Below are 25,473 nucleotides of genomic sequence, written 5' to 3' on the forward strand. Positions count from 1 at the left end.
GTTACATTTTTCTGTGTCTAGTACTAGATTTTCACTTCAGATGGTAGACTCTTAGAATAAAGCATTCCTCACAAAAGCTACTCAGTGGCATATCTCTACCCAGGTAATTTTGCACTGGAGCCCAGAACAACCAGCAGTGTTTCTGCTCTCAGGGTACAATATAGAAAACACATAGTTTTCCTGAAATAATTTTCCTGCATATAATTACATAAACAAAAATCACAAAAGAGAAAACTGCAACAGGTAATAGATTTCAAACATCTTAGTGATAGGCAAGATATGATTAGCACTCTAGATTGTCAAAGGGAATTTAGAGAGGGGGTAAAATCAGAGTTTATTGGCTCCCTCACATAGGCTTCCCACCCTGTGCTTCACTGGAGAAGGCTTCTTCACTGCATCCTACTATCCAATTTGTTATGACTGCTCTAATGTTTTATTTTTATTCGTTTATTATTCTTGGAGCTGTTGGATAACAGTTTTCTAGACACTGTTTTAGAACAATTGTATTTTAATCTTCCAGTGTTCTGTTTTTCTAGAGGTAGGCTTGAGCAGCCACTATTGAATGAAATTCAGAGGAATATTTTTTTTAAAAGTAGATAACAGAAGAGGTTTTGGAGAAGAGATTAGTTACATTGGGATGAAAAATACTCTAATAATGATTAATTAAATGTGAAAGTACTAAGCAATATGAAAGTACTTTAAAAGCACGAAATTATGATAAAAAAATTCCCTATTAATTCTACAAGAACTTCCTTTCGCTCACACCATACAGATTCGTTTTACTGTGGATGTGAAAAAAAAGACATTGGTATTGTCAGGAGATAACATTCCTACAGAATTATCAACCTAATTTTCCCTGGGAGATAAGAGGATCTATTGACAGCAGGAGCTGCTCAGAAGTTGAGAAAACACTGGGGTTCCTTTCTTAAGGTTACAGGAAAGCACCAGGCACTGTAAATATAACAATTATTGTGATAATTTAATGTGGGATTTTTTGTGTACACTACTTAGTAATTTCATATTATCTCTGAAATTTACTTTCAATACTATTATACACTGCCAATCAATTTTTCTAGTATTTTGCTTTCTGAAGAAAATGCAGAAAGAAAACCGTAACAAAAAACCTCACCTGCATCTAAAAATAAAGCAACAAAAAATACAGCAAGTTTTTTTTCAACTATAGGAATGGAATCAGAAGTAATCAAGACGGGAAAAGTAGAGACAAACAGTTCACTTAACCTTTTATGAGGATTCACAGCACACCAAGTGTTTTTCTGTACACAAAGCCAGTATGGAGCCAAAACCAACATGACCACTGAGAACAACTTTTGCTTCTGGTGTGTTATCTGCACATCTCTAGATCTGGGCTCTTTCTCATTAAAAAAGTTTGCTTTATAAACTTCTCAGTCATTCAGTGTAAGTGCACAACTTAACATGTAAAATCAGGCAAGATCATGAATAGCAAAACCAGATGACAGAAAATTAATAGTTTGCATTCTCCATTATACATACCATAGTATCTACTACAAGACATGAGCAGACAGAATTTCAGCTCACCAACAGTGAATCCATGAAATAAAACATCAAATTCAAAGGGATTCTCTATCTGGCAAACTTAAAATTGTTACCCAAATAAAAAAAATATAAATATCCTCTGAACTACTGAATATAATTGTTTTTTCAGACAAATGCCTATGTATTATTATTCCATACAATAATTTTGGCAATTTACATGTTTATTGCATGGCTGCAGCACTACATGTAACAGTAATTTAACAAAACTTATAATCTTCAGACAGAGTTTCTGAATGGAGCTGCTGACACTTCAGTTTAATTACCTAGACCTAGACTTGCAAATGCTGTACACTTGGTTATTTAAGCTGCAGTTAAGCAAACTGCCTGTGAATGATCATCTTTGCCAATAGGTGTAATGTAACAGATTTAATTGCCTTTGCATTTAGCACCCCTTACCACAAGGCATGGCAGCAGTTACTTCAACGATAAGACAGAGCAACTACTTACTGGTCTTTCACCTGGAAAAGGATCAAGACTATAAGTATAAATTAACCAAACTTCTGAACATTTCAGCCACTTTTAATTTGTTCTCCAGCATCGCAAGATTCAAAACTTGTTCTGGAAGAGTCTAAAAACCACGGGATCTGTGGTCACTTTGTAGTGTCTGAAACATGTGTGCAGTCTGCTCTTAATGAGAAAGTGATTGTTGAATTCCCTAGGGAGGTCAGAGTCAGAAAAATCATTATTGGCTTCGGCTTCATACCTATATCCATTTTTGTATAATTTACTAGGTATTTCCATTTTTGTATAATTTACTAGGTATTTGCAATTTCCTAAAAATCATTGCTCACAACAAAGAGTGTCCCTACGATCTGTTGCCCGAATTGCCTGTTAAGTGTTCTTAAATCATCCTTGGTTGACCAGTCATTTCTCCAACATGTTACAGCAGCCTGTTCCCCCCATTTAACTTGTATCAGTCTTTGTATCAGTTATGGCATAGCTCCAAGGAGGAGGAAAGCTGAGAAGAAACTAAGATGTGTGTAAAGCAATTTTAACTGCATTTTTTTTTAATTGCTCTTTCTGTAAAATTACATCTGGACTAATAATGATTAAACCTAAGATTTAAATTCTACTATCAATAAATTGTTTGCTTTACTTCTACACAAGTGTTCTTCCTCTTTGTACATCAGCAAAGATTATAAGAGAATGAAATCTTGTCTTCACAAAAAAAATTCATACAAACCACTGCCACTGATTTCATTTGATGCAGAATACCAATACATTACCCCGTGGACAGAGAATGTTATGTGTCTGTTTTAAAAACTTCAAATTATTTCAAGAACTTCAATGTTCTTGGCAATCTAATAATTCCTGGATTAAAAAAAAAAGAAAAAAAAAAAAGAAAAAAAAAGAAGAAAAAAAAAAAAAGAGCTTTGTTGAAAGCACATCCAGAAACATTTAAACATTTTGACAGTATTGTCTGTCTTTTTTTCTTCCTTTTAAATCATATTAGTTTCAGTGAAAGTTTTGACTTGGAAAACCTTTTTTGACAAGGATGGAATTTCTCAGCAAAAAGAGAGAGATGGAAAGAAAAGGGGCAAAGAATCTACTAGCTAATTTGCTATTCTCTTGTGATTCTCTGTCTTGGGAGTTATTCTTCAAAAGCAGAGATTGAGTTTATAGTGATCAAAACCCCTCAGCTAAGACATGGAATATTAATTTTTGAATTTCTGGTCACAAATTTTTCCATTGTGGGATTGGAAAAATATTTGAAGTGCCTATATTTCACAGGATGAGTGAACTCTTGAAAAGAAAATTCAAAATGAGTCCCATGACTTTCAGCACAAATATACTACTTACAGCACCTTTTATCTTGAGTTATCACTACAGTGACATTTAGACTAATCTTTATGAAAAGTTCATCTCCTTTTCTTCTTTGAAAAAGACTCCTACCCAATAACAAACTGGTCAATTAGACCAGTTTTAATAGCAAAATAAAAGCAGCGAGAAGCGTGTTTTTCTCATAATGAACACACATTCCCCTCCAAAACAGTAATTATGGGTAACGCCACCATACGGATTCTCTCTAGAATAGTAAGAAATGTTTCAAAGCATAAAGTTTCTTTTCATAGCTCATGGCCAGCACCCCCCACCCCCAAACAAACAAACAAAAAAAACAACACAAGAAAAACAACTCAGAAGATCAATCCCCTCACCAAAGAAAAAAACAAACAAAAAACCCCAAACAAACAAAATACCCCCCAAAAAACATTCAGAAAAAACCCCAAACATAAAACCAAGAAAAAAAAAAAAAAAAAAAATCCAGCCTATGAAATTTTAAATAGTCTAACCAAATTCTGCTAGAAAGCCAGTGCTGCTAATGTGTGCTGGTATTCCCTGTCACACACAGCATTTACATCTATTGTTGCATAATGCCATCTGTATTATTTTGCTTCTTCTGTATTTACTAAAACTTTGGGAATACAAGCTTGAGAGAAAGCTCTGCGTTTATAAGCAGAACACATATAATGGAAGCAATAATAATAATAATGCAAACTTTCAGATTTTGAATAACATAAAATTACACTGGAGAGATATGGGTGCTAATTCGATCTGCATGTCTGTTCCTGGATTCATCAGGGTGAGTGGTGAGATCTGTGCATTACACATTTAGCATTACTCCTGTGAACAGTCTTCACTTTTCTGAAAACTGCTGGCAAATAATCAGTAAGAACAGCCAGGCAGTTGCAATCTGTAGCCCCAAGGCTACAGATAACCAGTCTATTAGTAAGGGCAAAGGGCTGCCTAGACCACACACCTCAGACACTTCTGTTCTTCCTTGGGCTATGCAATAGGATTTTATATTTCTCCTAATTACAAATATTGCAGGCTACACTGTTCCAGAAGATGTGTATGAATTAAAGCAGCTTCAGACAAACCTTCACCTTATCTCTTAATGGCAGGAGCAGATGACTTTTTTCCTTGTCAGTAGGTTTATTCAGTAGAGTTATCCAATGGTGTAAAACCTTTAAAGAAGACCTGTAGAAGGTATTTCCCAGCTGGATATTTACCAAGAAATACAGGCAAGGCTGAGCTGCATGTACAGAGTGCCACATTCTGCTTCTTTTCACTTCGTGGTTTTGTAAACTCAGGCTAATGAATTAAAGATTGGAAGTTCATGGGTATGAGCAGCAGCAGCAGCACAATTCTACTTTCTGTGCCCTTTTACACATTCCTCCAGGAAAAAAAAAAAAAAAGAAAGAAAAAAGAACCCAACTAATTAGAGAGTTCATTTTATGAGAGCTATGGAGTACTGCTATGGATATTTTATTTCAAAGGTCATTTATAGCGCAGATTTTTATTGTAACTTAGAAGAACAAAAAGAGTAACAAGAAAGTTCCTTTTCTCACTCTCAGGGTGTCAAATGAGTTTACTTGAGACAGTATTTGAGTGGCTTATAAACAAACAGATACAGCAAAACATCTCACAGCACTAGACAAAATAATTTCTTATTGCTCTTTAATTTCCTTTTCAAGAAATTTTCTGGTTTAGAGTTCTACAGAATATGCTTTCTTCTTTGTTGCAAATAATTGTAATTCTGGACAAGAAAGAAGAGAATTAGAAAAAAGAATTACACTTGTTTACTTTAGAATCCAAAGAAATTTCTCCATTATTGAAATTTATCACTTTATTCTTTTACATTAATATTTTTTATTGAAGTCACAGCTATATAGCACAGAAATTAGAGCAGTGGCATGCATTTCTATGATTAGTGCTTTTATCATTTTCTCTTACTGTCAAAGTGATGGAAAACCAGAGACTATTGACATTTATGCTAACATCCTCTTTGGCATGTTGTATAGTAAATTTGATATTATTGATGCCTACTCTCTTCCCATTTCTATGGGTGATGACCAATGTTTATTATAATCCAGAATTTCAATTAGAACAAGATTGTTGATCAACAAGACTGATATATTTCTGACTGATATCTAGATAAGGAGAGAAATTTAAGTATCCTGTCTTTTTGTGATTACTGGCTGGGGAGAAAAATAATTGGGTAATTTTGAGGACATGTTAGATGATGCAGTTAAAATTATATTCTTATCGTGCAAGGACTTCCAGCATCTACATTCTCTCTACAGAAATATTTACCACCACAAATTCCAGATAGGCTGAATCTTCACAGTTCAGTTGAAGTCAAGAGGAGGTGGGGGTTTGGGAAAAAAGCAGGCTCAAGCCATATTTGCAGTGCCCAGAAGTGCATATCAATGTAACAAGGGCAGCAGCAAGCTGGCAAGGAATAAAAATAACTCTAATTTCAGAACTTCAGGTAATAATCTCCCATCTTAAAACCTTCTTTCAGCAATACACTCCTACACTACCTGTTAACAGAGTATGTTAACAAGGCAATGTGACCAATGAAGTGATACTTGGATCGATCAGGCAGGTTTCAGGTCAACAAAACCTGGTCCTTATGGGAGACTTGAAATACCCAAACATTTATCGGGAGAAAAAAACCTGCAGCTCAGCTGACATCAGCCAGGTTCCTGGAATGTGTAGAAGACTGCTTTCTCACACAAATGTTGGATGTGCCAACCAGGAATGGGGAACAGCTGAACTTACTACTCACTAACCAAGAAAACCTGCTCTGTGATATCTTGGTTTGTGACAGACTTGGGTGCAGTGACCACAGTACTGTGTAGCTTGGGATACTGCTGAGCACACTGATGGTTAATTCAAGAACAAGGGTTTTAGATTCTAGAAGAGTAAAATTGATCTCACTCAGGGCTCAGTTGGAAGGGATCCCATGGAAGTTTCTATGGAGGGTAAAGGAGCTAGTGTGTGCTGTGAGTTTTTTAAGAACACTGTCTTAGTTAATCAAAACCAGTTCATCCCCTTTAAAGGCAAGGGAAGTAGGAAGAGCAAGTGACCCCTATGGCTTAACTATGAGCTTCTGGGTTTGCTCAGAATAAAAAGGGAAATGTACCAGAGGCTGAAAAGTGGAACATTACAGGTTGAAAATTACAATGCAATTACCAGAGTGTGCAGAGAAGCAGTTAGGAGAGCAAAAGCTCAGCTTGAGATAAATACATCCAGAGATGTCAAAAATTTCAAGAAAGGGTTCTTCAGATGTATTAACAGGAAGCAGAAACAGAGGAAAAATACTGGCCCGCTATTAAATAGGAGAGGTGGCTGACCCACCAACGATGCTGAAAAGGCAGGGAGATTCTCAGAACCTTCTTCACCTCTGTCTTTACCAGTGCTCTTAGGTCCCAGGCTGTAGGAACAAAAGTTCAAGCTGATGCATCCATCGACCCACAGTCAGTGGAGGAGGGAGGAGTTGTTGTATCAACTATTACAGGAGCTTGACCCTTACATATTAATGGGTCCAGATGCCATCCAGCCCAGGGTTTTGAGAGAGCTGGCTGATGCCATTGGGAAGCCACTCTCCATAGTCTTTGAGAGCCTGTGGGGATCAGGAGATGTCCCTGAAGACTAGAGGAAGGCTTATATCGTCACCATCTTTAAGAAGGTCTTCAAGGAGTATCCAGGCAATTACAGATGCCTTAATCTCACTTCAGTCCCTGGAAATGTCACAGAGCGAATCCTCCTGGGAACCATCAGAAGTCAATTGGAACATCTGATTGGGAAAAGCCAACATGGGGCAAATAATACATAACAAACCTGATTGTGTTCTATGATGTAAGTTGGTGCAGGGTGAGCAGTGGACATTATCAGCCTGGACTTTTCCAAGGCTTTTGATGCAGTACCCAAAAGCTTACCCCTGGTGAAACTGACCTGGCATGGCCTGGACAAGTGGTTTGTGTTGTGGGTGGGGAATTGACTGACAGACTGTACCAAGAGAATGATAGTAAATAGCTCATCCTCCAGCTGGCAAAGGATCATAAGTGGAATCCCCCAGGCATCAGTATTGGGCCCAATGCTGTTTAACATCTTCGTAAGCAACCTGAAAGGTGGGTTCAAGCGGATTGTGATGAATTTAGCTGATGACACGAAGATCAGTGGAAAGGTTGACACCCCAGCAGTATGTCCCATCCTCCAGGATATCTTAGAAAGACTGGAAAGGTGGACTGACAGGAACTGTATGAAGTTCTGTGTGGAGAAGAGTAAGGTCTTGCACCTGGGAACACAAAACCCAAGAGTCCACCTCAGACTGGGATCTACTTGAAATGCTCAGGCAAACTAGACAGAACTTATTTTATACAGGTAATTCACCTTGAAAAGTAAACATATCCCTTCTTTAAATTCTATATGCCACAGAGACCTTTTGTAGAGAAGATATATTGCCCATAATGTTTGTGGAAAAATTGTGTTTATAAAACTGAACAATAAAAATGATAGCAATCACAAGACAAACAGTTAAAATTATAGATTATTTGCATTAGAACTGCCATTGAAGTTCTGTATACAGGGGTTTGTTGGGGTTTTTTTTTTGCCTTCTCTCCTCCTACAGCAGGATCTCACACTGGAATTTACTTCTGCAATATTTAAAATGTTCAAATACAGCTGACATTGTAAATCTCACTGGAACAATGGAATAACCTTTGAAGTGGGTGCTAGAATAAAAGGATCATATTTCTTATTGATTTATGTCTTACAGTCAATTGATTTTAAGAACTATCCAAGTTATGATCAGAGCTTATAATGGATGAAAAGCATTTCTAAAAGCACTGCATGTAGGTTAATTCCCTAGTAACCAACAAAGGACACTTACATGTTGTGTGGGTAGACAAAACATCCACTTGAAAAGTTTTTCTTCTACATTAAAGCTTTTCTTTTACACTTAAGTTTTCTATTTTAATAAAGTTTGTGACTGTCCAATATTTGTGATACTTGTTTCCTCTTTGAGTTCACAGACATTAAGGGCAGTGACTGGCAGACACAGCCATCATGTCATTAAATGATCTGGAAAACCTATTCTGTAAAGACAGGCTGAGAAAGTGGGGGTTGTTCAGCCTAGAGAAGAGAAGGTTCTGGGGAGACCTTATAGTGGCCTTCTAGAACCACAAGAAAGCTTGGAAGGAACATTTTACAAAGGCATGTAGTGATAGGACAAGGGGTAATGGCTTTAAACGGGAAGAGGGTAGATTTAGAGGCATTTAGTTAGACATTAGAAAGACATTCTCTAGAGCGAGGGTGGTGAGACACTGGAACAGGTTGGCCAGAGAAGTTGTGGATGCCCCCTTAAAGATATTACTTCAAATCAATGCTTAGATGTCCAGAAAATCAGGGATCATATGACTTGTCTTCCAGAAGATAACAAGAAGAGATTATGGAGGAACTGAAACATTTTATCAGTGTTTCCATGGAAACTGAAATGGGTGAAATAACAAATTTTTAAATTTTATCAACTTTCCTAAGAGTATAAAGTTGAATCCTGCTAACAAAGGCCAAAAAACTCCTAGGCTAGTTGGAACAGTGTTCAGTCAGTGGTCAAGCTCCCAATTCATGCCTAAGAAGGAAGGAGAAGACTTGCTGTGAGGCAAGAGACAGACAAGTTATGAGAGAGAAGGAAAGTGAATGTATGCAAAAACAGGTCCAAGACAATAATTTTACTAAAGATCATGCTTAAGAAATATTTTCACACTCATTGCAACTTCCAGCACTGTCAGAATTCTACTATGTCCTTCAACCCACAGTGAACACTTTCTATAAGCAACAGGCACTCCTCAGGCTTTTGCTCAGAAGTCTTCATAACCCAGGATGATTAGGATGATGAGTTCTGAAACTCCCACCCTGTTTCTCAGGCTCATTTCCACTAGGCACAGGAGAGTCACTGCAGATGTAAGTCTTCATCTTCCTGTGTTCAAGATGTAATCTTGAATGTACCTCTTGATGCTGTGAAATTTGAACAGCTTGCTTTGTTTATAGTGTGTCAATCCAAATTTTGGCTTACTTTGCCTTTCTCTTTTTGACTGACAGTTTGTGTATCTCATGTCATTAGTTCCTCCGCTGTTTCAGAAAACAGTACTTTTTCTAAGAGGCAAATAAGGTTTCATGAGAAAGTTTCATGTCGTTATAGAAGAGCTGAAGAAAAATTATTTGAAACTGCAGTTTTTTAAGAGGAAAAGTTTAATATGACAAGATGTCTGTAACTAATGTACATTATAATATCATGCCATACAAAAATCTTAAACTCTTATACCACATTGTTCAGCATTTTCATAGACATTAGAGATTTCCATTTCCATCTCAGACTTCCAAATATACACTGCTGTTATTTTAGAGATACTTCAACTGTGGCAAAATAAGCTTTGCATCTATCCAAATGTGCAGTTAAGGTTTACATTAAGCAATGAATCCAAGAAAAACTAAATCAGATAAAAGAGCAGGACTTGTAGTCCTTGTAACAGAAACCACTGCACAGTAAGTTCCAATTTTTTATTAGCAAAAATAACTTAGTTTCTGAAAGTTCTCCATGGAACGATTTTTCTCTAGTCCATGTTATATTAGTGTTACTGAATCTGTGATACTAATGAATCTATGGCAATCAATGTAGCTTTGAAGTATGCTGAAGAATCATAGAATCATCTTGGTTGGAAGGGACCTCTGAGTTCATCAAGTCCAACCCTTGATCCACTACCACTGTGCTTACCAGACCATGGCACTGAGTGCCACATCCGGTCTCTTTTTTAAATATCTCCAGGGACAGGGAACCCACCACCTCCCTAGGCAGCCCATTCCAATGTCTGATCACCCTCTCCGTTAAGAAATTCTTTCTAATATCTAACCTAAACCTCCCCTGGCACAACTTGAGACCGTGCCCTCTGATATTTGCCTGGGAGAAGAGACCGACTCCCCCCCTGGCTACCCCCTCCTTTCAGGGAGTTGTAGAGAGTGATGAGGTCTCCCCTGAGCCTCCTCTTCTCCAGGCTGAACAGCCCCAGCTCCCTCAGCCTCTCCTCATAGGATCTGTGCTCGAGTCCCTTCACCAGCCTGGTTGCCCTCCTTTGGACCTGCTCCAGGACCTCAATATCCTTCCTAAACTGAGGGGCCCAGAACTGGACACAGGACTCGAGGTGTGGCCTCACCAGCGCTGAGTACAGGGGCAGAATCCCTTCCCTGGACCTGCTGGCCACGCTGTTCCTGATACAGGCCAGGATGCCATTGGCCTTCTTGGCCACCTGGGCACACTGCTGGCTCATGTTCAGCTTCCTGTCAATCCAGACTCCCAGGTCCCTTTCTGCCCCTTTGTGCCCAGCTGTTGACAGAGGAAAATATTATTCTGGACACTTGGAAAATAACTGAAGACCAAAACAACACAGTAATAGAGGTTTTAGGAAAACAAAGGCCACTGAAGTCATCAAGCAGTCAGGTCTCAATCCATGTTAAATACCCTAGGCATCTTAATGGCATTTAAGGACAAAGACAGTCCATGCACGTATCACCAGCAATGTAGCCACATGAAAGCATGAGTGAATGCTTATGCTTTTTATTATGTGTTTAAGTTCTGAATGGCCTGGTGGCAGAACAAGATGTCCACTGGCTTCTGGGTAGATCTGATCAGAATTTTATAATAAAGCAATTGAGTTAATCTAGACCAATTTGTCAAACAGTAAGTATTTTTCAAAAAACCCATTCTGTGAGTTCAATTAGAAGGTGATTATCACTGCTATGATTCCATCGGATTTCATCAACACTGTTGGAACAGCTCAATGGCAGTTTAAAAGCAGTGCTAACACAGAAAAAAGAATGAAATGACACAGGGGGAAAGAAAAAAGAAGATTTAAAAATTCTTAGACTAGATCCCAGCATGTGAAACACCTTACCCTAAGCCACTAGTAAATCTTGTAATGCAAATAACCCAACAGAAATGCAGTATATCAGAGTGGCATACCTATGGAAAAAATAAATAAAACACTTTTTTAACACTAGTAATTAATAACTACCTGTAAAAATGAGGTTGTGTTGTGAGGACAATGTTAAATAAAGACCTGCATGGTGTACATTTTGCTGCACCTCTACACAAACATTTGGATTTTTGATATAACAACAAGGAAGTCTAAAGACCAACATCTCACAGGATAATGCCCCAATAAATTTACTGTAAACTTAGGAAAGCAAAATATTTCATGAGCTCTAACAGGCTACCACCAATAATAAGGCAGGAATCACAATTCTGCTTTCTTGATGGCTGTATTTTGCTCTTTCTATATTAGATTTCTGTAAAGGTCTTGCTGAGAGTTTGCTGAGGTCAGCTGACAATGCCCTAGCTTTTTGATTCTCTCTTAAAGCAGCTTCTAATTTCATTACAAGTCTGTAAACGTTTCATATTGATTGCTTGAACCTATATATGCCTGATTTTGCATGAGTATGCTACTATGAAAAGAGCTTTTACAGTAAACATAATTAAAAAACTTCACAACCAATCTGCAGGATTTTGACACTTCTAATGGGAGCTCTTCTATTGGGAGCTCTGAATAACTTCTGCTTTTTCATAGTCTGAAGACATCCCCTCTAAATGCAGGTATACCAAGAGTTAAAACAGACCAGCTTTCACACTTATAATGGATTGCACCTTATCTGGAAAGCATTCTCATAATATAATTTCACCTCATTATTTCAGAGTAATGGAAACTCAATCACATTCCTTTCAATTAATTATTAATACTAATAGGCAAAAAACTGGAGAACTTGAAATATGTTTCATATAGATTTAAAGATGTCTTAGACTTTTTGGAGATACCTGTTTGGAGTTACACACTCACAGGAATTTAACTCTGAAATACTTCAGAACAGATGCAATTTTAGCTAATTTAGAAGTGCATTCTGCTAAAATCTCCATTGTAACTTGCCTAGGATATCTTGTCTCATTTTTCCCAGTTAGCATCTATTTAAGAAAAAAGCTTAGCTTTCATTTACATGCTAAAGAAGACCTGACCTGAAAAACAAAGATTCTCCTCATATACACAAATGCAGTATCTCTGGTAGTGTAAAGGAAGGTAGCAATATGCGTTTTTTTAATAGCCTGGAGTGAGCAAACAGCCCTTACTTCTTCTGCAAGGCAAAAAAACCTTGCCACAGCTCCAAAATAACTACACAGTGGTGTATCCACTCTATGCACTCCAAACTGCCCTGTTATTTTCTATTGTGTAAAACAAAACAAAACTCTGAATGTAAAACTATATTTGCTTGCATTATTATTTTCCAAGATTATGAACCAACTGTGGAAAAAAAATTACAAAGTTTAAAAGTGTGTCTATATTTATTAATTTATTATAACAACTAGAAACCAAATATGGGTTAAATACATCCTAATGGGATGGAAAGTAAATCTAGGGTTATTTAAATATCTCTAAGCTTTGGGTAGAAACATTTCCTTCAATGTAGAGTATTCATTACATTATTAATGCTCTAGACTTCATGAATGAAAAGATTAATGATGAAGCATATTGCCTTAGGGTTAGCTGTGAGCCTAGACATGGGGAAATGAGATTGCAGAGAGGGAAGGGGGAAAAGGAAAATCAGATCAGGTTGTGAGTTGCCTAGATATTTTACCTAGTTGCTAACACATTACTTATTGCAACTGTAGTTTATCTGGCTGCAGGACAAGTCGAGAATGCTTGCTTGAAAAAAAGGTTGACCTTACAGGTCTTTGGAATTTTTCTCAACTAAAAAGCAAAAAAAATAGTATATAATTTATTTTTAAACAAACTATTTTTCAACAGTTGATGACAACAGTGTGTAAATTTACATGACCTATTATCTCCAGTATCTATTTGTTTGTGGTCTTTGCTTTTAGAAAAATTGGCATTAATTATAAGTATGGAAGTAATTTGAAATGTCAGTTCAGAATTTTACAGCTTGGAACAGCTCATCCTTCAATAATTATGTCAATAAAATGAACTTAATTTAATTTAAACAGTAATACTTCTTTTTAGACCTTATGGAGTGATTACAATTAGTATTTCATAGTTAGTATTTTATTGATGTCCATACACCGGATTGCCAGGCGTCATCAAGATGCACTGATGACTGGAAGTAATTTAATAAACATTCAGAACTGTTTCATTAATAGCATGCCTCCTAATTATGTATTGAGTTAATGAACACATTTAAATGTTATGGAGATGAATTTAAAGGACAGCTCAACCTTAATTACTATACCATTTCACTCTTCCCAAACATTCTAATTATAACTTCAGTAGTTATCACCTGTTAGTATACAAATATAAGGTGCCTCTGTAAATGCAGAACTAGAATATTTAGATTTTGAAAAATTATTTTTAAAGTGTGCTAACAGTGCTAAAATAACAATGGGTTTTTTCCCTGTAAAAGAAAGACTGGTATAAATTGAAGAATATTCTTTTCCCAGTTCTACCCCACTCAAATTTTCTCAGACACAGGGCAGAGAGTATAACTAAGTGAAACCCTTTCCAGCAATGTTGTAAATTTTTCTTCTATTCATTAAAAATTTCAAAGAAAGAGTGGAAGAGTTAGCATCTTTATTGGTATGCAGGGTGTTTGCAAGTGTGTACAGGCAGGTAAGGGACCATTTTTGCAAATCTGCTTCCGCATAAGTTAATAACTCTAATGGTAAGGTGATCAGGCTTGAATACTTTGAAATCCATGGCTGCCTAAATCCTCAGTGGCTTCACCAACACATGGAAAAGATTTGGCCCTAGAAATAGCTGCCACAACCAGTACTTCAGCAAAAGAGAAAGTATGTAAAAGAGAAAAGTAGTCCTGAACTAAATGAATCCTCTGAAAACATATTCTCTTCTGATCACATACAAACCTAGGTTTTAAGAAAAAGCAAACCAAAATTAATATCTCCTAGGGACAGAGATGAATCATCAGCTACCAGATGGCTGATTTATAGATGCAGTTTCTTAACTTTAACTTGTTTAAATGGAAAGCTGATGAAAATCTGTACCAGGAAGCATTCCTATAATAGTTGACTATGCTGTTAGAACATCCTCTCCTAGTTGCAAAGCCCTCTCTAGCACAGAAAACAGACTTCAGAAGAATATGAATGCTATCAGATGCTGTAATTTTATAAAACAGATATGGTTTGCACAACCCCCCTAAAACATAAAATTGGAAGAAATAGAATGTGTGATACCCGAGGACATGATGACATTACAACCTTCAAAAAATAGTCTGTTGTGCATCTCATAATCTCTTAACATTTTTTATAGCTGTAAAAGCCTTGATGGCATACAATGTGCATTGTCTGTATGGAAAGAAAGTAAAAGGAATACTAAATGAGATGGCTTGAGTGGAATTTAAAATTTATGAATTTTTACCCTGTCCAATTCCCTAATATCCATCTCTCCTCCCCTTTATTTAATTTTTACTACCTAAAGTTTCTCACAAAGTTCTCATACATTTTCAGAAGATACTTTGTGGAATTTTTTTTTATTTTTATTATCAATAGTGGAGGAAAATGCCTCTTTTGGGAAGAGAAAGTGCGTCAGCTATTTCATTCTAGACAAAGAATTGTTGTATGCCCTTTGGCTAAAGATACTGGTGAACAAAGATACTGCTCCTAAACAAAGATCTAAACCCTATTTTTTCCCATCCTTGCACAGATAAAGAAGTTCTGTCTAGTGAGAGACTCCTGTGTTGAAAAGGCAGCTTCTGGAAGACAGCTGGTTGCACAAGTGTTACTAAGGATAGGCTGAGGCAGCACCAATGCAGATTCCTACTTGGCATGTCTGATCCTAAATTATGTGTGCATCTTCATGGAAGACATAAGACATGGGTAAAAAAAGGGAATTTGTTATGGAGATAGGTTTATGAGGCTATACAGGCTTTTCATTGCACATATGTAAGCCCTTGCAAATTCTTTTCCCATCGCACCTGCACAATTTCTTGGTGTGCAGTAGAAAAAGGGCAAGAAAATTCAGTTTTTATGGTTGTCTATGACAAGCATGATGGGGATTTCTTCTTGTTCAGAGACATCCATATGTGAAAGGTTTGCGTGTGTTCAGGTCCCTTCCCATCAGGATAATTCTTGGATATGCACCACTCAACAGAACTGCAGAAGCACAGTGGAAAACAGCAGCTGCACTATTCTGACTTTCCTACATTAAATAAAAAGATAGGGTAGCAGAGACACCCAAATGTAGATTTTTCTGAATTTAAAAAGAGATTACCTTTGTGTTTGGCTTCTATTCATGAACTAAGGCACAAGACACAATGCAACAAGAGGCTCTAAATGACTCTTCTAGAGCACTTAGAAGCATCTGTTCTTTACAGTCCCACATGAAAGTGTAATTTGTCTTTCAGCATTTGGTGTTGACCTTAAAAACTTGTGTTTTAGATAAAAAAAACAACATTGCACTTTTCTAACTAGGAGTCTAATAGATGGGACAAAAATAACAATCCAAGTACATCCTGAAGACTAAATACAGACAATTAATGAAGTGAACTTTATTTTTAAAAAGGGGCTGTATTTTTAGAAACCTCACTTACATAAGACAGTAGCACAAGTATTCAATATAAATTAAAAAATATATATATTGTCCAGATTTCACAAAAAAAATTAATGCAGCATATTGATGTTGGATTATTTTAGAAAACATTTCTCCTATTTTTCATGAAATAAACATTTCATTAAATGAAATACACTACATGAGTATATTGCTGTAGGACTAGAGTCCTACAGACTAAAAATACTTACCTGTGCCTGTAATATAACCATCAAGAGGCCAAAACACCTCTAGTGATTAAAAGCTGGTTGTGTTGTTTGGTTTTTTTTTTTAATTTCTAGAATGTAAGAAATTTATTATAGTTAGTCAACAAGTATGCCTTTCTGAAATATCAAGATTCTAAAAGTCTGGAATTACAAAAAAAAATAATGCATGGCCTTACAAAGAGAAAAGGATGTGTTTTTTTTTCCTATATCATTAATTAAGATGGCTTTCTGCATTTAGAAGCACCAGTGAAATGTGTCTGAACAGACTGACCATGTTCATACAATGTGAAAGAAAAAGAAGAAGACGGCTCTCATGTCTTCACTGTTTCTTGAGTTCTTCTTAACTGCTCCCAAATCACCTACCATGGTGCTACCAAAATGCAGGATTTCTTGTCTTGATACAGGCATCATTTTTCCATTTCAATACAAGGAACATGATCCTGTGAGCAGTGTCCTGAAAATGGTATTTTCCATGACCAACACAAGCCATTCTTTACCTCTGTTAAACAAATATTTGCATGTTCCTGTTCATATTGCATTCCTAGCAATCTTGATAACTTACAAATCTCTACATAATTACCTTCTGAATTCAGATGAAGAATCTTGTGAATCTCATATTCTAGCACATTGCAACACAGAGCCTTTAAATGATCTAGTTTTAAACTAATATTTCCATTAACTTGAAGTTCATTCATATTCAACCTTTTCACAGTTATACATGTAAGCTTCTTCAAAAGAAAAAAAAAAAACCAAAATTTAGCTCCCCAGTTTGGTACAAACTCAGCTCCACAAATTTTGCAAAACACTGTGCAAACATTGTGTTAACCATTCAAGATTTGTTTTTTTTTTTTTTTTTTTCTCTTGTAAACCAGTCTGTATTTTGGCTTTAATCCAGCGTTTAAAGTAAAAAACTAGTAACAAGCTCCATGAGCAAAATGTCATTCTGTCTAGCAACTGAAGCTGCAGCACCTAACTGTGCTAACTAGATCACTGCGAGTTCAACACTGTCAATAAATTACAGTATTGGTATGAGTAATGTCTATACTTAAGGTTACATGTAATGGGAATAAAGTGTTCTTCTATTGTCAAAAGCATATTATTTCAGAATCTTCATAGTGGAAGCTTGCTTGGTAGCTCAGCAGGCTGTCAGACAAGGAAGATAACAGATAAAGACCAGTGCAATGACGGGTATAGCTGCTGCATCGTTCTGGAACATCATGATATAACTGCAACATTATTACAGAAGCAGAGGGTGAAGACAAGCTAAGAAAAAAAATAGAAAAAAAAAAAAAAAAAAAAAAAAAGAATGCAATTCAAAGGGGATTGCCTCAAGCTCAAATGTGGCAGTACATGTACTGTTGGTGACATTTTAATGCTTGGCCTAAATAAACTAGAATGACAGAGTAAAACCTGCAGATGCCAAAGGGTTCATGACCAGTCATAATTAAGAAAATCTGGGTTTGGTATCACATCTTCAGCACTAAGCCTAAATTATTAAAAAAACCCACCCAACAAAAGCAACAAAACAAACAAAACAAATTCCAGCTCACACAAAACAATTTTCCTAATGTTTTTAAAAAAGTATATAAAGTAGCACTTCGATGTTTCCTGGCAGTTTAGTGCTGTTGATGACATTAAAATATCAGGCATTTAATACTGCCTAAAGCTTTGGAAAGAATTCTATTGTCTTGCACAAGCTCCTTCTTCCTCCCCCAGCTATAGAAGATATTTACAGCTACACAGGGAGTAAAAAAATATTGCTGATATATTGTTTGTCCAAGGGTAGGAGAGATAGAAGTGGTGTGTTTGGAAGGTGTGAATGACATCTTAAGAAGAAAGTGTGAAAGTGCCTAGAGAAAATTTTATTTATTAGAACAGCTGTCCTAGTTATGCCTTTTCATAGTTACTGTTGTACCCTTTCTGTGATCTCCCTTAACTTCACTGAGCAAGGTTTTCACACTATGGTGAGTTGACCTTAGTTGGCCGCTCCCTCCCGTGAGGCAGGAATGGGAGAAAATAACATGGAAGAGCTCATGGAATGGAATGGAAGGAAATAAAGGCAGGATGCACTTACTGATTATCACCATAGCAAAACCAGGCTCAGCTTGGGGAAAAAAACTGATTTAATGCTTTGACAACTAAAAACAGAGTTGCATCACAGGAAACAAAGACAAAAAAGCTAAAACACCTTCCTCCCTGCTTCCCAGGCTCAACTTTGCTGCTTCATCCACAAGTCCTCTACTCTCCCCCATGCCTGAGAGTTGCAGGAGCTGTGGGGAATGGAGATTGGGATCCATGGGAGTTGGGAGCCATGGGAATATGTGAAACCATCTCCCTTGTCAGACTACATGCTACATTTGTCTCCCTTTGTTCTGGTGTCTGTTTTTAGCAAGATAATACTAGAATTTCTAAGGCTTTGAAAAAAAAATTTATTTTTACTCAATGAGAAGAAAAGAGAAATTTTTTTCCCTTTCATCAATGTAGTTACTAAGAACAAAACAGGTTGGGGAGTTGGGCATAGGCTGTTTTCCTAAGGAATTCAAATTAAGAGACCTATAGTTCCACTGAAAACAAATAAAACCAAAAGAAGCAAAAAAAATAACTTCAATTTAGTATAAGACAGAACAAACCATTCAGGAAAAAATGTTGAATATCAGGTACTCCTTTGTTCTCCTTAACCAAGCAGAAAATTCTGTTCTCTGTCTAGCAACTATACTCCTAATCCCCAAAATCAAGAAGCAAAAGAAAAAAGAAAAAACTAAAAAGCAAACAAAAACTAAACAACCCTTTCCCCCTCACTTTACTCATCTTATGTTTATTCTTCACTACCTTCTGTTCATCTGGAAGGCACTATTCAATAGAGCACTTTAAAGTCACCACCCTGTAGTGACTGGAAGTCCATCAGAGACACAGTAAGGATCTGCAGATATAGGTAGTTCTAAAGAAGTGCCACACACTTGGTTTCCAGAAATTAATTTGGTGTACTCAACATTAAGCTTTAAACAATTCTCATGATAATTCAAACTGCAAGTGGAACCCTTTATTTAAAAAAAACCCAACATGATACCAACACCAGCCTAAGCCTTCTATCTTGGCTGCTTTTGTGCTTTCCTGGATCAAATGTCCACACAATTCCTGTAAGAATGCTGTTTAATAAACCCCATTGGGCAGTACCTAAATATAAAACTCCCTGATAGGGTTTGAGCTCCTGTTCCCATGGTAGAAGGAGAAAGAAATATTCTTTCACTTTGCAGAGTTTTCTGTGCTGGAAGGGAGGTGATTCATTTGTATTCTAAATTTTTAGTTAAATGAGTAGAAAGCTTGATTTTGACCTTTATTGTAAAATAAGTAGAAAGGAAAAAGGGAGAGCAAAATACATCTGTGTATTTAGGCAAGAGATGGAAAGTGCTTTTCACTGCTCTCAAGCAACCCATGACACTGCTTGGAAAAAACACCCAAAAAACCAACCAACCAACAACATAAAACGCAAAACAACAAAAACCCCCCAAAACAACAAACCAAACCAAACAAAAAACTAAAAAAAACCCCAAACCATCAAAACAAAACCAAAAAAACCAATCTCTCCCACCCCCCAAATGTACAAACAAATAAAAGCTCACACAACCGTTGCACATAGCCATGAAGCACCCACTATTTCCCAGAGTTAGAAGGTATCTAAACAAGCAAAGAACTGAACAACTTCAGAGAGACATGCAAGACATGCATTTGGTTTACCTTTGATGAGCTTGGTCTGACACTCATTTATACAGGACTAACATCAGGACACAGGAGATATAGGACTGAAGAAATGAGGTAGAGGTAAGATTTAGAGCACAAAGTTACTGACAGAGATTTAGTAAGTTATACCATGTGTGGATGTGAGTTTCCCCACAAATATTACTAAGGACAAAGTGTGGACCTGAAACTGTGCAATTTACAAGAACCTATACAGAAAAACCCAAAAATATTAGAGAATTTGAAGGGGAGTAGAGGAAAATAAGTCTAAAACATAATCAGAAAGAGCTATGAATATGTTTAAGAAATGTACCTGCACAAACAGAGAAGATATGGATATAAGGTAGCACATACTTTGGGAGAAGAGTGCTAGAAAGTGTTTTGCAATGGATATAAAAGCAGGGAAGTTGAATAGAGATTGAAAAGAAGCTTAAAGCAAATGCTTTAAGCAATGAATTCAAAGGCCAAAGTAAAGAACCAAGCATATTTTGAAGAAGGGGAACACAGACGATGCTTGTCCATTTTGTGAGACAGACTAAAATGTTAGTGAGAAACAAGTGACTCAAAGAAGCAACTGCATTTAGAGATTAAGTTTTCAAATTAGATTTCACTCCTTTAAATCATTTTTCAGCATTGATATATGTAATGAGCAGAAATACAAGCATAACTGCTAGAAAATTCTCAACTGAAGTGTTAAGAACTGATTTTTTTAGAAGACTTCTGAGGAAAGTTTATGTGCTTACATAATAGCATTTCATCATACAATTTTGATAATGGTACAAATTATTTACACTATACTTCTCTTTAATATTCTTTCTAGAAATAACTTTATATTCTGAAAGAAAATTAAAAAAATGTGATATTAAGTGGCTGCTAAGAAAGAGATATCTCCACAATGTCATTTTCAAATGAAAGAAATTTTCTGTTTGTCTTAAACATAAAGGAGCCACAATCTCCATGTCTTATGAATCCAATAGAAAGTAAAAGAATTCTAACTTGACACTTGTGTGGGATAGCTTTTTGCTCTAGAAATGCACATGAACAATGAATTCAAGCAGCTTTTTATCTTGTTTCAATCAGAAACCTGACGGAGACAAAAACCTGCATATAAATAGCATTATGGCTCAGATATATGGTGACAAAAAACTGCAAATTCAAAAGCAAGAGCATCTTTTAAATTACATATTTAAATATGAATGCTCTGGCTTTTGTGGTTTGCCTTTTTTGTATGCTTCAAGTGTGGCTTTTCTCTTTTGCCTACCATTAATATATAAAATATAATTTAAACGATCTCAAAAGGTTGTGAAATAAACATTTAGTGGCAGCCATTCTAGCCTTCCTGGATGACAGACAGAAAAATGATTTTCAGCAGTTGAATAAACACTGAGGATTTTTCTAAAAGTTTACTATTTAATTGGTTACCATAAGTTTTGCAACATTTTAATCAATCTTCAGGGATTATGAGTACGTGTATTTTGATAAAATCACCGTTACATAAAAGCATTTACTATTAGGGACAATAGAGGCTCCTATCCTTTGTATAAATTCTTTCGTTTTGTGGATTATAATTCAGAAACCAACTGTTCCAAAGGCAATATTAAAGCCTTTAATGCTGATCCAGTTAATCGGCACATGTCCCAAACTGATGTGCCTAAATATCATTATGAAATCTTAATTTCGTAGAAAAGAGCATTTCTAAAATTAAACAGGGTTTTTCATTTCTACAAGACCCAGGGGTAATAATTCACATATACACTAATGGTTGCTAAAATTCTGCTTGTTGACTGTTAACTGCAAAATCCAAGCAGCGTGTAAGGCCATGAAACTCTCCCAGTACTGGCTTTAAGTCAGTTTGTTTAGTTTTTTGCTTTTAGTAGATGAATATGCATTCCCCACCTTACTTTTTGGATTTGCCTTGAAATTAGAAGTAGTAATAGTAGATACTGGAAGTTGCATTAGAATCCCTCATCTTGCTGCCTACTGCAGCCTGCAGACATCATGCTTCAGATAAACTCTTTTGTTAGGGCTGGTACCTGAAACTATGAATATGCTCACTGCTTCAGGACTTTTGTGAACAGCAAAACAAAAGATAATTTTTTTAGCCATGGAAAATTTTTTTTCTTGCTTGCAAATATAGAGGATGCTTGTGCATGTAAAGAATATGTACTAGATTGCTCGTGTTTCCTTGCTGCTATAGAAAAAAACTAAACACCGTGTCACCTCAGACTGTGTCCATATGCAATATCAGTGTTAACCCTGGCGTATTTTCTCACTGGTTGACCTTCCATTGTCAGCTGATATTCTTAAAAGTCAGGTAGTTAGGGGACTTTCAGCAGAGTTCTGTGGAAGAGGAAAAAACCATTGTGTGTTCTGGCTAAACTCTTAGTTGTACACTTCATCAGTGCACAGAACACGACTTGTGGGTGTGGGAAGGGTAGCATTGAGTGGAGTTATAACAAAAGTATAAATACAGAAGTTATGGATTCCCCTGCAGCTACAATGGGGACTAACACCTCAGGTTCAAGATCTGGGGTCAGCCTAGGTGGGGAACTGGCAGGTACAGAAGGTCACTGGGGAGTCACAGTCTGGGAAACGAAGACTGCTTCCTTCAGTTGACAAAAAAGATCTGACCCTTACTCAAATATAAGATTACAGACTGCTTGCTAATTTTTTGCCTTTCATATGTATTTGTACAGATATGCTTTCTATACATGTAGATTCACAGGTTCTTTAAACAATCTTTGAGTATAGAGAGCTATCTAAGGAGATCTTTACAGTCTAACATAGATATGCATGTTTTCACAATTAAAAAGAATCCCTGAATGTATACTATAGCAAGGTACTGTTTTTTTTCTTTTTAAATAACCATGTGTTCATGTAAATCATTACTTTTTTTTTTCAGATTTAGAATTTCAAAGGCATACTTCTAAGACTTGATCTCCTATTGGACAATTTGATTCAGTTCATCACCTTCAAATACTAACAGTTTACAATATGCCTACATAGAGAGTTGAATAAAAATAACCTCCAAAAAACAACCAGCATAGTACTAGCAAGAAACTTATTACTAAAACATAGAAACTAAACAAGAAAACCTAATTTCCCAGGTTGAAAGTGCAGAAAATTAAACTTCTTAATAAATGTGTTATCTAGTTGTTGATTAAGTTTGTAATCAGGATCTACCATGCTTGACTATATAACTATAAACATAGAATGGTTTTACAGATTTTAGGTACGTGGGGTTTGATCTTATTTCTCTTTGTGGATTTTGCTTTTTGAGAGTGTGAGTAGCAATTGACAGTACTTTGGGATTACCCTCAGGCTTTTTATAATTTTTTTTACCATTTTGACACATTAAAAAATAATAATTTAAAACAATCAGAGAATAAGGGGTTAGAAGGGACCTCTAGAGATCATCAGATCTTGCCAGAGCAGGATCACCTAGGGCGTGACACAAATAATTGCACCCAGCCAGGTTTTGAAAGCCTTCAGAGAAGGAGACTCCACAGCCTCTCTGGGCAGCCTGTTCCAGTGTTTCATCAACCTCACAGTAAAAAAGTTTCTCCTCATGTTGAGGTAGAACTTCTTATGTTCCTGTTTAAACCCATTATTCCTTGTCTTATTAGTGGACACCACGGAAAAAAGATTGGCCCCTTCTTGACACACACCCTTCAGATATTTACAGAAACTAATCAGATCCCCTGTTTGCCTTCTTTTCTCACGGCTAAACAGCCCCAGTTCTCTCAGTCTTTCTTCATAGGAGGGGTGCCCAAATCCCTTAATCATCCTCATAGCTCTACATTAGACCCTCTCTAGTACATCCTTGTCTCTCTTTAATTGAGAATCCCAAAAATGGATGAAGTATTCACTTTATATTTTTTCAATATACTCTTTAAAAGCTCCGCTTTCTTTGAAAGCTCTTCACTACTTGTATTTTCATAATCTTCTGGACATTTGAGCCTGTCAACATGCTTGAAGCTGATTCACTTGGCAGCTGAGTACAAATTCAAGTTGGTTTTATTACTGATTTGTACTGTGGCTTGTATTCGATGGAGACTGTACAGATTTAGATACTCCCTCTACCCATGTAATAACCATGGAAAAAAACTAATAACTTTACCCATAGAATTCCCAATTCAGTCCACATCTATTAGACGACCATTTTGATCTCCTGCCTCTTTTGTACATTTGAGTTTACATGTAAGTAACCTGGTCTGTATTTCTGTTAGTTTGTTATCTCAGTTGGCATCACTAACTCTTATTGATCTATGACAAGCTGTGAATGTCAGTAACACTATATCTCCCTTCCACCTCTAAAACAGTAATGATGATTTTATGTAAATGTCTAATTCTAGCCTGCTGAAGCAACTAAGAACCTTCACTCTGATTTACATAGCTTAGGATCAGGTCCCTGGGGAACATGTGACATTTTTTTCCATTTTGATACAGGTACTTGAACCCACTGTTTACTAATAGGCAGTTCTAATACAGATGACCATTCCACAATGACTTGTGTCAGAGTTTGAGACAACATTTCCCCAGCCTTTTGTAAAGAACTTGTTTAATTAAAAATTTCAAATCAAAACTGAAACACATTTCAGTGTTTCATTTATTTATAAATTGTATGGGTATTTATGGAAGTTTAATTAAAAAATTGCAACTGTTCACTGTGTGTAAATCAATATCATTTCATGTTAAGACATTGGCAATATCATCAGCATAACTTAAAATGTAGTTTATTATATCTACTGTAGTAATTTCTTCACTTTGTTGTTAGTTCAGGGAGGACTATAAATTTTTGTGGTTTTTTTTGTTGTTTCTGAAGTTTGTTTTTGCTTTGTTTTGTTGAAAGAAAGGCGATTCTTCACAAACCCATGACTATTGTGGGATAGAAAAAGTAGTGTTTTGTAGTGGCACATAGAAACTGCTACTTGTGCATCAGAAAAAAAGGAATAGCATGCAAAAAGGGAAGGATTTATCCATGCTCACTTCATTGTGGGATTTATCCACTATAATTTGCAGATATAAGTTTAGGGGTATCAATCTTCATTCCAGCTTTGATGTAATGCCAAGTCTGAAGTCAGTCAGCTTTTGTTGTCCAGTTAGACCATGATAGGTTTGGAGCCATTTGCCTGACAATACATTAACTCATACATAGGGACCTGAAATATAATTATATGGGGTATACAACCAGGGAGAAGAAATAGGAGTAACATGGACATGAATCACATTTCAGATGATAATTCTAAAATAGGCTGAGATGAGCTCTATCTTTAAGATCTGTTCACTGACTATAGCAGGAACCTTGCATGTCTCACTCAGACATCCATTGTGTAATGACACATTTTGCCTAGTTTCCCATATATTAAATTGCTAAGAGGAGCTATGACTTAATCTGAGACTTGGCAGCATAACATAGAAGTTTCAGACTCTTTTTCCAACTTTAAGTCACCTGCCTATCTCTGTTTTCCAGGCCTCATTGGGATGCAGATATAGGGTAATTGTTTCAACTAGCTTACCTGATCTGAAATCAAAACATATGGCTCAAAATTTTC

The 25,473-nt window shown here is 36.4% G+C and overlaps 1 long non-coding RNA gene across 1 annotated transcript in view; it reads right to left on the reverse strand.

The window, feature by feature from the left end:
• Positions 1-4,826: 4,826 nt before the first annotated feature.
• The window catches only part of LOC139792457 (uncharacterized), a 33,671-nt gene continuing 13,024 nt past the window's right edge, over positions 4,827-25,473 (reverse strand). The window contains exons 2-3 of the long non-coding RNA XR_011724288.1: positions 5,671-5,808; positions 4,827-5,113 (exon numbers count right to left, since the gene is read on the reverse strand). This is a non-coding gene — a long non-coding RNA (uncharacterized lncRNA). The remainder of the gene's footprint in view (positions 5,114-5,670; positions 5,809-25,473) is intronic.

Source organism: Heliangelus exortis, chromosome 1 (genome assembly GCF_036169615.1).
Source record: "Heliangelus exortis chromosome 1, bHelExo1.hap1, whole genome shotgun sequence".
NCBI classification, from domain to species: domain Eukaryota; kingdom Metazoa; phylum Chordata; class Aves; order Apodiformes; family Trochilidae; genus Heliangelus; species Heliangelus exortis.